This window comes from Musa acuminata, chromosome BXJ1-6 (genome assembly GCF_036884655.1).
Source record: "Musa acuminata AAA Group cultivar baxijiao chromosome BXJ1-6, Cavendish_Baxijiao_AAA, whole genome shotgun sequence".
In the NCBI taxonomy this organism is placed as follows: domain Eukaryota; kingdom Viridiplantae; phylum Streptophyta; class Magnoliopsida; order Zingiberales; family Musaceae; genus Musa; species Musa acuminata.
In genome coordinates, this window is record NC_088332.1 from 34416192 (window position 1) to 34429458 (window position 13267).

Here is a 13267-nt window from a genome sequence, read left to right on the forward strand (position 1 = left end):
AACTAAAGAGAGAACGGGTTAGAGAGAATGCCTCACTCGGGATCCACAAGCAAACATTTCCGAAAAAACACTTCATAGACAAAGCAAATTACAAATAGACTTTACAAGCTCTGAATAGTTGCACAACAAAAGGTAAAATAGTTCATTACAAACCGAACTAAAATGGGACTATTAAGCCTTCGGCTGTCCCTCTACATGCTAGTCAAAGTATAAACATACCAATAGACACGGACATACATAAGCATTACATCAAACATCCTGTTTAGAAGTTTGTCCGTGACATTCTCCCCCACTTATTCCTTCGATGTCCTCATCGAAGCCTTTGTCAACACTGCAACTCCTCGCCTTTACTAAGTCTTCAATCTTCTGCTCCAGCTGCAATGCGTCTCTTGGCTCCCAACTGCTCTCCGCTACTGTTTTTGAGTAGTCGAACCTTTGATCCACCATGCTGCTTCAACTCGCCAATGACTCTGACTCTAGTGTGGGGTTGGCTGAGTTGTGTTGATCTCTGTTGGTTCCTACGGATCCTCCAAATAGAGGAAAATACCATCCTTACTGCGTTAGTCTCCCAAATGTCTCATGCTGCTTGAACTAGGTGGATGCTTGTTGGAGCTTTAACGAGCATCGGCTTGCAAACTTCTGAAGTTTTGGGTCCTTCCTCCACCAAATTTGCTCATTGACTCCTCTTTCACTTGGTTGTCATATCCAAGTAGGTTCGCATCACTTCCGCTTTCGATTGACATTTCGTTAGAAAATGAAGTGGACAATCTACTCTCAGTAACACTGATCATCGTTGGTGAGTATTTGACAACTATTTTCTTCCATTATCTTCAAAGGGTCTTTGAACATATGCAGAGCTCCTCTGCTGGATAGATAAGAGAATTGGGATACTCGGTTTCGCCCATTCTCTTAAGAGTTGAGAAGGCAAAGGTTACTTGATTTCGCCCGCCTCCTCGAGGTTGTACTCTATGCATCGAGCTTGTTACTGGCCTTTGCCTGCTCTTTGCTCACACTTCTGAAGCACTTGAAGTGTTTGCACTCCTTGCGTTGAGTTAGCTACTGTGATTCACCTTCTCAATGCCATCGAACTTTTGGAATGCAAGAAGTTTTCACCCCAACTTGGAGTAATTCTCTAATAGATTTGGTCACCTCTGGGATTGTACCGTCTTCTCCATCAACACTGTCGCTTACTCCCCTGAGTAGCGAAGGTACAACACCGCGTACTGCCTGCTTCGTTCCTTGGTCATGCACTCTTGCATGACCCGAAGTCTTTCACTTTCGGCTATCTTGATGAGAAACTCGTTGACACCGGTCTTACGAAGTTCCTTGGCCTCTGCCCTTCAACCTTGTCACGGTACTTGGAGATTGCCTCTGCATGCTCCACCTCCTCGGCCTCTTTCACGACCAAGCGCTCTCCCTCCATAAGAGCAAGGGATCAATGACTTTCAGGGAAGTCCCGCCTCTACGGTACCATGGCGCTGCCATGCCCATGGCCCTACTATCCGTCGCCTCGCATCTACATCCCTTTTCTTCATGATCAGTAGATATGTCTCCATGACACTCCTCTGAGTTCACCTCCATTCTAACTGATGCTTGATTTTGGGTAGCTAAGTCCCTCTGGACTCATCGTCGCTTCCTCGCCCCTTTCAACCTCTTGCTTCAACACCTCTTGCTAGTCATAGGTGCCCAGCAAGCCAATCACGTGAGTGATGGCACGTGTGACTTGATACAGAATCTTTTTGCTTATTATATTTTGGCGTATATCACTTTATAACTATTGCATAAATGCATATATATATATATATATATGTATATATATATATATATATATATGTATATATATATATATATATATATGTATATATATATATATATATATATGTATATATATATATATATATATATATATGTATATATATATATATATATATGTATATATATATATATATATATGTATATATATATATATATTGTGATGTCCTTGGATTTGTGCAATAAGAATCGGATCGTGATGAGATCACGATAATGAGATCGATTCACCTATAAACACATATCCTAAATAATCCCGGTCATAGGTTACTCGAGAGGGACATCGTGATAACCGAATAGACTGGTGTGTTGTATACCCGTCCATATAATGGATGCAGCTGGTCTCATAGCTGCTCGTGTAGGGACACTAGGGATACAGTACAGGTGCTCATTGGAGAATGAGTTCACTGATTGATCCGCTTACGGAATGCTGGATGGTTTATGATGCCTTATTGTCAGACAACGATTCTGTAGTCCTTAGACTTGAGACACTAAGGATGTCCTGTATGAGTGCTCCACTCTTTGATACCAGACTTATAGGTTTGGCTGTCCCCAGATCTAGTACAACTGGTCATTGGGAGTGGTAGTCGACCTTACGAGGGCTATTGAGTGTCAATAGAGGATCATCCACTCTCGGCGTCATGAGAGGAATATCCTATGTGTTCTTGCTCAGACAAATCTCTGGCCAGGGTCATTCGGGTTGAGAGAGAAAGAGTTCTCCGGGAGAATCTGATTAGAGCGAGACTCGAGTAGAAACCGTATGGGTCTGACAACACCATGCTCGATATACGGTCTCTGGGATATTAGATGGATGAGGGACTATAGGTACATGGTAACTAAGGACAGACAGGTCCAATGGATTGGATTCCCCTGTATCGTCTGGGGACTACGGCGTAGTGGCCTAGTACGTTCGTAGTCGATGAGTCGAGTGAATTATTACAGAGATAATAATTCACTAAGTTAGAAGGAGTTCTGACAGGTATGACTCACGGCCAGCTCGATATTGGGCCTAGAGGGTCACACACATATGGTAGGCATTGCGATGAGTAGAGGTTCGGATATGAGATATCCGACGGAGCCCTTGTCTTATTGGATGCAGATCCAATACCCACTAGGGAAGGACCCATTAGGGTTTGATACGGGATCTATATAAATAGGAGGGATTCACAGCCTCATAGGCTAGAGTCTTTGCTTGCCTTTCCTATTCTCCTCTCCCTCTCCACCTCAGAGTAGGCCTGGAGTTTTGAGGAGCGTCGTCGCAACCCTGCTGTGATCACCGCTAGAGAGGAGGACGCTTGACCTCCTTCACCCTCTCCTAAGGATCTGCAAGAAAACAGGGATATACGATCTCCCTAGGTAACACAATCTCTATACGCAGTTTTGTGTTTTGCGTATTTTTGCGCACCAATCTTCGCACGACGACGAACATCTTTTTGGGAATTGGGGATTTTTGTTTTCTTGTTCTTCCGCTGCGCATATGATGTCGCCCCCAATGATTTCCCAACAGTGGTATCAGAGCCAGGTTGTTCGTGCGAATGATTGGTTTTGAACTACGTGTCTCTATACGCAGTTTTGTGTTTTGCGGATTTTTGCGCACCAATCTTCGCACGACGACGAACATCTTTTTGGGAATTGGGGATTTTTGTTTTCTTGTTCTTCCGCTGCGCATATGATGTCGCCCCCAATGATTTCCCAATAGTGGTATCAGAGCCAGGTTGTTCGTGCGAATGATTGGTTTTGAACTGCGTGTGTTGTGTTTAGGAAGAATATCGACGTCAAAATCGTTGACGCAAAAGCGAGAAAGGGCAGCAACAGTTGCTGCCCTCGATCTGCGTGCGTGCAGCGCAGCCGAAGGCGGGCAGCGCAGGGGCTGCGTCTGCAGCAGCCGGCCGGCGGCCTGCTTGCAGCAGGCTTGCTGCCGGCGGGGCTGGCAGCCCGCGGGCAGAGGCGTCGTAGGGCAGCGGCGTCTGCCGCCGCAGGGCAGCGACGCCTGCCGCCGCTGCTCCCGCGGGCGGAACTCCCCCCACAGGGGCGGCCGGCCGGCGGGACAGCACCGCCTGCGGAGGCAGCGGCATCGCCGCCAGCGGGCGTGCCGCTTGCAGGCGAGGGCAGTGCCCTCGCCCCGCCGCACAGGCCGCCGCCGGCAGGGTGGCGGCGGCGGCAGCAGCAAAAAGGGGAAAGGGCATTAGGGTTTTCTGGGAAAAAGACAATTTTGCCCCTCGGAATTTGAGAAATTCCAGTTTCTGTCTTTTGTCAAAATTAAGAAAATACCCTTAGGAATTGAGAAATTCCCTATATATCCCTGATTTCAGAAAATATTAATTAATTAAAAGTTTAGTTGATTATTATTTTTATTATTATCTAGTAGTCCTACATGATAATGATTATTTATACATGTGATGTATGATGTGTGGACGGATGATCATGGACCGTGTGATGTGTGTACTTGTGATTATTATTATTGAGGTCTGCGAACTTCCATTATATTTCTCGTTTATTGTCGGGCATGCGTGCCTATGATTAAGTTGTAATCACATGAGGAGGCGCAGCGGGAGCGTGGATGCGATAGCGGGACCCACGAGACGAACGATCGTGATGCATGGAGATGCATCAAGATGTCGACGGAACCGACGAGGACGAGATGGACGATCACAGGGCATGGAGATGCACCGTTGCACACATAGATCTTGATGTGAGTGATTAGGCCTACTGGCTCGGGCCTAATCATATTAGGTTGTGGTCCATTATCATATGGTGTGATTGCTTATACACATACTAGATATGTATATATATTTGCATGCGATGTAGATATATATTAAATATGTATATGTATGACATGTCATATTAGGAGACCAAATCATAGAAACATCTCTCGATAATATTAAGTCGGTAAACGTGAGGCAATTAGATTGACCCACGTGGCCTTCCATCGTTATAAGTAGGAACCGATTCCTGGTGTAGGTTGAGTTGGTCGAGTCCCTCGAGACTCACCTATATCGCGATTCGCTATCTTGCTTACGACATAGAGATGTCACCGGTGACCTGAGGGCATGGTATACTTGGTCGAGTCCCTCGAGGGTATATCATCAAATCAGACTCATCTTGTAACGAAGGTGTTGACTTAACCGAGCATCATGGTTGGTCGAGTCCCTCGAGGCCATGGTGATTCGGAGGCCGAATAGGACGGGAATCACAAGGAGTTGTGATCGACAAGAGTTGCCTACCTTTTAGGCTTAGTGTGATTGGTCGAGTCCCTCGAGGTTACACTAAGACGCTGATTGGATCCTGATCCCCACTAGAAGTCTGCCGGAGACTTCCGTTTTACGTGCTGAGGGTGTCGCGTGACTCGATAGTAAAATAGTGGGAGCATATTAAGATAGAAGTCCATATCTTAATAGTTTATTTCTTGCAAAATCTGCATGTTATTCATTTCTGCTACATCTTTATTTTCAGAAAATGTCGCTTTCAAATCCCTTACGTGGCATACTTGATGTCAACCGCCTCACTGGTCCAAATTATACGGATTGGCTCCGTAACTTGAGAATTGTTCTCACAGCGGAGAAAATCGTGTACGTCCTTGATACAGTGATGCCTACGCCCGAAGAAGGGGCAAGCGAGGATGAGATCGCTCGCTACGTGAAGTACATTGATGACTCCACTCTTGCTCAGTGCTATATGTTGGGCTCTATGACTCCAGAGTTACAGAGACAACATGAAAAGATGGATGCCAGATCCATTCTCCTACATGTCCGTAAATTGTTTGAGGAACAGGGAAGGACTCAACGATATGAGATATCCAAGAGCCTTTTCCGCGCTAGGATGACTGAGGGGACACCAGTTCAGAACCATGTCCTAAAGATGATTGAGTGGATAGAGAAACTCACAGGTCTAGGAATGGTCCTAGAGGATAACTTGTGTGTGGACATTGTGCTTCAGTCGCTACCAAATTCCTTTTCACAGTTCATAATGAATTTTAATATGAACAAGCTTGAGGTGACTCTCCCAGAGCTCCTCAATATGTTGAGGGAGGCAGAGAGTACTATTAAGAAAGAGAAACCAGTTCTCTACACTAGTGAGACCAGAAAGAAAAGGAAAGCAGAAAGGTCCCTTAAGAAGGGAAAGGGCAAGGGCAAGGGCAAACAAGGTAAAGCAAAGGTTGCTAAGAAAGACCCAACAAAGGACAAAGGCCAGTGCTTCCACTGTGGTAAAGATGGGCACTGGAAGAGGAACTGCAAAGAGTACCTTGCAGAAAGGGCGAAACAAGAAGCTTGGTGAAGCTTCAGGTATATTCATGATCAATCTCCAATTGGCAGATTTTTGTGATAATGCATTGGTATTGGATACCAATATTGCTTATCACATCTACAATTTATTGTAAATTCTAGCAAAGCCAAGGGGAGATTGACGAGGGGAATATTGCATAAAAGGTTTGTTTATGCAAGACACTACTCCACATATCATGAATGTAAGTGTCCAAAAGGAAACGAGATGAGTTGAATAGTGCATACCTGTGGCATTGTAGGCTAGGTCACATCCATGAAAGAAGGATTCAAAAGTTGCTAAATGATGGATATCTAGATCCACTCGACTATGTGTCATATGCAACTTGTGAGCCTTGCATTCGTGGAAAACTAACCAAATCTCCATTTAGTAGAACTGGAGAGAGAGCCACTGAGTTGTTGGAACTCATACATAGTGATGTATGTGGACCCATGTCAACTCATGCCATTGGAGGTTACTCCTACTTCATTACATTTACTGATGATTTCTCAAGGTATTGATATGTGTACTTAATGAAGTACAAGTCCGAGGCCTTTGAGAAATTCAGAGAGTATAAGAATGAGGTGGAGAACCAAACTGGAAAGAGTATCAAAACTCTTCGATCAGATCGAGGAGGTGAGTACTTAAGTACAGAGTTTACTCAGTTCCTCAAGGACCATGGGATATTATCCCAATGGACACCTCCTTACACACCTTAGCTCAATGGTGTCTCTGAAAGGAGAAATCGTACGTTATTAGATATGGTACGGTCCATGATGAGTTTCGCTGACCTACCCATCTCATTCTGGGGATATGCCCTAGAAACCGCAGCTTACCTTCTGAACAGAATTCCAACTAAGTCGGTAGTGTCTACACCATATGAGATATGGAAAGGGAAGAAGCCTGATCTTAAGGTTGTTAAGATTTGGGGCTGCCTTGCCAACGTTAAAGGACACAACCCCGATAAGTTAGAATCAAGGATAGAGCGATGCAAATTTGTGGGACACCCCAAGGAAACTTGTGGGTATTATTTCTATCATCTCGAGGACCAAAAGGTCTTTGTAGCTAAGAGAGCAGTGTTCCTTGAGAAGGAACACATTCTTGGCGGAGACAATGGGAGAATGATAGAGTTGAGCGAGGTTGGAGAACCAAGCTCAAGCACCACTCTACAGCCCGAGTCTGTTCAGGTACCTAATACACAATTTTCAACTTTACGCAGGTCTGATAGAGTATCTCATCCTCCTGAGAGATATGTTGGACATATTAGAGGAGAGGATGTTGAGGATATTGATCCTCAGACCTACGAGGAGGCTATTATGAGTATAGACTCCGGGAAGTGGCAAGAAGCCATGAATTCTGAGATGGATTCTATGTACTCCAATAAGGTTTGGAACCTAGTTGATGCGCCCGAAGGTATTGTACCCATCGGTTGCAAGTGGATCTTTAAGAAAAAGATCGGAGTAGATGGAAAGGTAGAGACCTATAAAGCAAGGCTAGTGGCTAAGGGGTATCGTCAAAGCCAAGGTGTTGACTACGACGAAACCTTCTCACCCGTAGCAATGCTAAAATCCATCAGAATTCTATTGGCTATTGCAGCACACTATGATTATGAGATCTGGCAGATGGATGTGAAAACTGCATTCCTCAATAGGAACCTCGAGGAGGAGGTGTATATGATGCAACCTGAGGGATTCGTGTCCAAGAACTGCCCAGATAAGGTGTGTAGGTTGCTTAGATCCATTTATGGACTAAAGCAAGCTTCCCGAAGTTTGAACATAAGATTTGATGAGACAATCAGATCTTATGACTTCATTAAGAACGAAGATGAGCCTTGTGTGTACAGGAAAGTAAGTAGGAGCGCTATCACCTTTTTGGTGTTATATGTGGATGACATCCTCATCATTGGGAATGACGTAGGAATGCTATCCACAGTAAAGGCTTGGTTATCTAAACACTTCTCCGTGAAGGACTTAGGGGAAGCATCTTATATCTTGGGGATTAGAATCTATAGAGATAGATCCAAGAGGATGCTTGGCTTGTCCCAGTCCTCTCCGTGATGCCTTATTGTCAGACAACGATTCCGTAGTCCTAGTGGTGTATCTGGTCCTTAGACTTGAGACACCAAGGATGTCCTGTATGAGTGCTCCACTCTTTGATACCAGACTTATAGGTTTGGCTGTCCCCAGATCTAGTACAGCTGGTCATTGGGAGTGGTAGTCGACCTTACGAGGGCTATTGAGTGTCAATAGAGGATCATCCACTCTCGGCGTCATGAGAGGAATATCCTATGTGTTCTTGCTCAGACAAATCCCTGGCCAGGGTCATTCGGGTTGAGAGAGAAAGAGTTCTCCGGGAGAATCCGATTAGAGCGAGACTCGAGTAGAAACCGTATGGGTCTGACAACACCATGCTCGATATACGGTCTCTGGGATATTAGATGGATGAGGGACTATAGGTACATGGTAACTGAGGACAGACAGGTCCAATGGATTGGATTCCCCTGTATCGTCTGGGGACTACGGCGTAGTGGCCTAGTACGTTCGTAGTCGATGAGTCGAGTGAATTATTATAGAGATAATAATTCACTAAGTTAGAAGGAGTTCTGACAGGTATGACTCACGGCCAGCTCGATATTGGGCCTAGAGGGTCACACACATATGGTAGGCATTGCGATGAGTAGAGGTTCGGATATGAGATATTCGACGGAGCCCTTGTCTTATTGTATGCAGATCCAATACCCACTAGGGAAGGACCCATTAGGGTTTGATACGGGATCTCTATAAATAGGAGGGATTCACAGCCTCATAGGCTAGAGTCTTTGCTTGCCTTTCCTATTCTCCTCTCCCTCTCCACCTCAGAGCAGGCCTGGAGTTTTGAGGAGCGTCGTCGCAACCCTGTTGTGTGGATCACCGCTAGAGAGGAGGACGCTTGACCTCCTTCACCCTCTCCTAAGGATCTGCAAGAAAACAGGGATATACGATCTCCCTAGGTAACACAATCTCTATACGCAGTTTTGTGTTTTGCGGATTTTTGCGCACCAATCTTCGCACGACAACGAACATCTTTTTGGGAATTGGGGATTTTTGTTTTCTTGTTCTTCCGCCGCGCATATGATGTCGCCCCCAATGATTTCCCAACACCTCTGTGTTATCCAAGCAACTCCCTTTTGTCGATGTAAAGACAGACTGTAACTCCCATGCATGGCCTCTGCCATCACATTGTAGGGTTTGCACTGATTCTGTTCTCCCTAGCTTCCTTGGTAGCAACGTTCGCTTACTCGAACTTGTCCTCTGACAAGTCGGGCACCCTTAAGCGAATATGAGCTCTGGAGCAGTCCAACTCTCCAGGTGCTTCGATCATATCTATGTATGATCAAGTCCCTCCCATGGGATTCACTGGTATTTGCATTCGAACTTTTCCCTTGGTGGAACACAGCCCCCATATGCTGATGACCAAGGCTTTCATCCGATGCAAAATTCGATGCATGCACGGAAGACATGCCTCTACGGTACCATGGCCTTCACTCCTTAAATCCATAGCCCTTCTTGCCGTCATGTTGTTCACCAAAGTGGAGCTTCCAGTAGCTCCCGATCATACCTCCGTATGATCTAGTCCCTCACGGGACTATGTCGTGTGTATCGCATTTGCCACGAACTGTTCCACCACGATCCGTTGTACCATGTCGCCTCCTGGTGACATCTCCATTGCATTCTGATCCTTGTGGAATAAACTCAAATTGTGGTCCCTCCATGTGTGGCCTCTGCCAATACATCGCAGGGCCACTTCCACCTTCGATTTTGTTCACTCCTTTGGCAATCGACATTTATCCACCCACTCTTGGGTCACACCTAGATGAAGCACCGCTCTAGGACAGTCCGTTGCCTAGTAGCTCTTGAAGTCCCCCGACTTCGCTGCAATTAGTGCACCATTGTCTGGATCCTGGGCTTCTGCCCCTACCAGCACAATCTCCGCTGCGCACCGCTTCCTGCCCAACAACTTGATTTGCAACACTGTGGCATATTCTTCAAGAGTACCCGCCTCTGTGTCCTCTTGCTCCGTGCTAAGGCCTTTTGAAACCAACTTCACCTTCGCAAATTGAGCCGCCTTAGTTCCTCCATCAAATGCTTTTCCGAGATAAGGTGCATGTGCCCAAAAGCTCCATTCGTCTTTGGCACCATGCAAGATGAGTCCACTACTAGATGATTGAGAATAGTCTCTCTGTGTTGTCCTTGTTTTATTCCCTTTCTTTCTCTTGTTTTTCTGCCTTTTCTTCTCCTCATTATTGCTGCGAAGATCACCACGTTCCTGCCCTTTTCTGCCCAAAAAATGTAGCCACCTTCTTCTAAAAATGCAGCTATCACACCTCCCTTATATTGATCTAAGGTTAGGTTAAGAGGGGGTGTGGGCTGATAAAACCCACCATGGGCTGAACCACTTTGGGCTGTCAGCCCAACAACCTCCCCCTTCAGCCCATAAGGGAGGCTATCCCATGACTCCTCAATGTGAAGCCATGCCAACCAGCTGTCGGCATATCTCCTGTCTTTCTTTTGGTAAAGTCTTTGTCAACATGTTTGCTTTGTTGTCTTCTGTGTGAATTTTTTGAAGCTGCAACTGCTTCTCTCCAAATATATTTCAAATCTAGTGGTATCTGACATCTATATGCTTTGACTTGGAATGAAATATTGAGTTCTTACATAAATAGATGACACTATGGCTGTCATAATGCACCACATAATTTTTCTGTTTCAGCCCCAATTCTTGTAAGAATTATTTCATCCATAACATTTCTTTGCATACCTCTATAGCAGCAATATATTCTGCTTATGTGGTGGAGAGAGCAATACACCTTTGCAACCTGGATTGCCATGACACAGCTCCTCCTGCAAAAGTAAGTACATAACCTGAAGTAGACTTCCTTATGGGCTGATAAAACCCACCATGGGCTGATAAAACCCACGACTCCTCAATGTGAAGCCATGCCGACCAGCTGTCGGCATATCTCCTGTCTTTCTTTTGGTAAAGTCTTGTCAACATGTTTGCTTTGTTGTCTTCTGTGTGAATTTTTTGAAGCTGCAACTGCTTCTCTCCAAATATATTTCAAATCCAGTGGTATCTGACATCTATATGCTTTGACTTGGAATGAAATATTGAGTTCTTACATAAACAGATGACACTCTGGCTGTCATAATGCACCACATAATTTTTCTGTTTCAGCCCCAATTCTTGTAAGAATTATTTCATCCATAACATTTCTTTGCATACCTCTATAGCAACAATATATTCTGCTTCTGTGGTGGAGAGAGCAATACACCTTTGCAACCTGGATTGTCATGACACAGCTCCCCCTGCAAAAGTAAGTACATAACCTGAAGTAGACTTCCTTGTATCTATATCTCTTGCCATATATGCATCTATGTAACCTATCAATACATGTGGTCCACCTCCAAAGCTTAAACAAATCTTAGAGCTCCCTTTGAGATATCTAAAAATCCACTTCACTACTGGCTAGTGCTTTTTGCCTAAATTTACAAGAAATCTGCTAGTAACACCAACTGCATATGCGATGTTTGGCCTCGTACATACTATTGCATATATTAAACTTCGAACTGCTGAAGCATAAGGAACCTTTTGCATTTTCTCCTTCTCCTCATCACTTGACGAACTCTGTTCTGAGCACAACTTAAAGTGATCTACAAGAGGAGAACCAATTGGTTTTGCATTATTCATACTAAATCTTTCCAATACCTTCTCGATGTATTTCTCCCGTGACAACCAAATCTTCTTATTTTTCCTGTCACGGAAAATCTGCATACCCAGTATTTGCTTTGCTGGCCCCATGTCCATTGCAAAAGACTCACTCAGCTCCTTTTTCAATATGTCAATTTTAGACATATCTTTCCTAAGAATAAGCATGTCATCAACATAAAGTAAAAGAATAATAAAATCCTCACCAAACTATTTGATGTACACACAATGATCTAAAGCCATTCTTTTGTATCCATTTTTTGTCATAAATGAATCAAACTTTCTATACCACTGTCTTGGAGCTTGCTTTAGTACATACAAGCTCTTCTTTAATTTGCAGATAAAGTTCTCTTTACCTTTGACTTTGAAGCCTTCTAGTTGCTCTATATAAATTTTCTCCTTTAAATCCCCATAAAGGAAAGTTGTCTTCACATCTAACTGCTCAACCCCCAAGTCCTGGCTAGCAGCAATACCAAGAGCAACACGAATAGAAGACATTTTAACAATAGGAGAAAAAATCTCTTCAAAGTCAATACCTTTCTTTTAACCAAAGCCTTTCACAACCAATCTAGCTTTGTACTTTGGTTGAGAACAATATTCTTAAGTCTTCAACCTGAAAACCCATTTGTTCTTCAAGGCCTTCATTCCATTTGGTAGTAGCACCAAATCATAAGTGTGGTTCTTCTGAAGAGCATCCATCTCTTCCTGCATACCAACTAACTACTTCTCTTTCTGTTCACTTTCAACTGCTTCCTAGTAACTCTTTGGTTCACCTACATCAGTAAGCATCACATACTCATCTGTAGAGTACCTTCTGGAAGGTTGACATTGTCTAGAAGATCTTCTCAACTAAGGTTCTGTGAGAAGTTGCTCTCCAACTTCTTCTTGCTCAACATGTCTTATAGGTAGATCAACATCAGGCTCTACACTATCTTCCTGCACATCTCTCCCATCACCTTGATATACTGGAGGAGTAATTGTGTCACAATCTGCTAATCCTTCTACAGAAGTATTGGCTGGTGCCTTCTTCTTCAAATATTCAAAAGTTTGATCCTTAAAGAAGACTACGTCTCTACTTCTAATCTGCTTTTTTGGATCTCAAAGCTTGTAACCAAAATAATTATGTGAGTAGCCAAGAAAAATACATTCTTTAGACTTATCATCCAGCTTGGACCTCTCATTGTCTGGAATATATGCAAATGCACGACAACCAAACACTCTCAAATGCTTGTAGGAAACATCTTTCCCTGACCATACATGCTCTGCAACATCACCATCTAGGGCTGTACATGGTGATAAGTTGATCACATCAACTGCAGTCCTTAAAGCCTTATCCCAAAACCTTTTAGATAGCTTAGCCTGTGAAAGCATACCTGATCTTTTCCATGATGGTGCGGTTCATCCTTTCTGCAATTATATTATGCTGAGGTGTACCAAGAACTGTCATCTCATG